This window comes from Terrapene carolina, unplaced genomic scaffold, assembly GCF_002925995.2.
Source record: "Terrapene carolina triunguis isolate 2854851 unplaced genomic scaffold, T_m_triunguis-2.0 Scaffold374, whole genome shotgun sequence".
NCBI lineage: Eukaryota > Metazoa > Chordata > Testudines > Emydidae > Terrapene > Terrapene triunguis.
In genome coordinates this window covers 13,158,288-13,159,252 of record NW_020664725.1, presented here as the reverse complement: position 1 = coordinate 13,159,252, position 965 = coordinate 13,158,288, and the positions used below count along the sequence as shown (strand labels likewise).

Below are 965 nucleotides of genomic sequence, written 5' to 3'. Positions count from 1 at the left end.
AAAAACAAAAAAAACCCTGAAGTTTCATTTTCAAAGGTTGCTTCTTTTAAGTCTTGTGATCTGATGGCCATTTGCTTTAAAGTGAATCAATAGCTTTTCCGCTGCAAAGGGGCCACACACAGAGCTATTCAAATCAGTGATGTGAAAAAGGTCCAATGTACTACTGTCAACATCTAACCATCAACAAGAAATCCTTCAGAATGACAAGCAGGGACTAAAAAACATGGTTTGAATCCAACAGAATATAATACGCCAAGATTAAAATTATAATGTGGTAGCAAACATGAGAATGCCAGTGTTAGTGTGTGAATAAACTCATTTTTGAACAATTCAGTCTGATGCCAAACTTGAGTTTTCTCCATGCTGCCAGTTCACATCTCTCTCTGCCTCCCTACAAAGTACTGCCACAGACACATAGTTTGATGGCAAAATACATCAAACTTGCTGTTGCTCCCTTCAGAGAGTTAAGCTGTAACTGTACACTTGTATAGCAGTGGAGTTGTCAAACCCTATTAGCAGAGTTCAGTTAAATCTTAACTGTGGAGGGCAAGGCACCCTACACAATCTTCCAGTCTGATTGCAGGAAACAAAACCCATTAAATGGGACTGCAGTTTAACATGGTCTTCAGAACAGATTTTATATACAATTCTAGTTACAGAAATGGCCTTGCTGAGAGGATCAGCTGTAATCCCGTTGAGACACAGCAGTTTGCTAATACTTTCTGTCAGTATGAATGTCCCTGCTGGCTATTTACTGTTCAAAAATGGACTACAGTAAAAAATTAATAAATACTCTAATCTGAAATGCCTGTCTGCCAATTTTCCTGTATTTCATAAGGCAGGGAGAAGAGTGAAATTCTAATAACCATAAGCTTGCATTACCAGCTAAAGCTAAGGCTCCATTATAACCTCTTGTTCTCAAATATCTACATTTCTGGGAGGGGAGGGGGGAATCTCACTTTCAG

General features: G+C 38.8%; 1 protein-coding gene across 2 annotated transcripts in view; it reads right to left on the bottom strand.

Moving 5' to 3' along the window:
• SIK2 (salt inducible kinase 2) overlaps positions 1–965 on the bottom strand; it is a 105,402-nt gene that overhangs the window by 18,995 nt on the left and 85,442 nt on the right. The gene's annotated exons all lie outside the window — the stretch shown is intronic.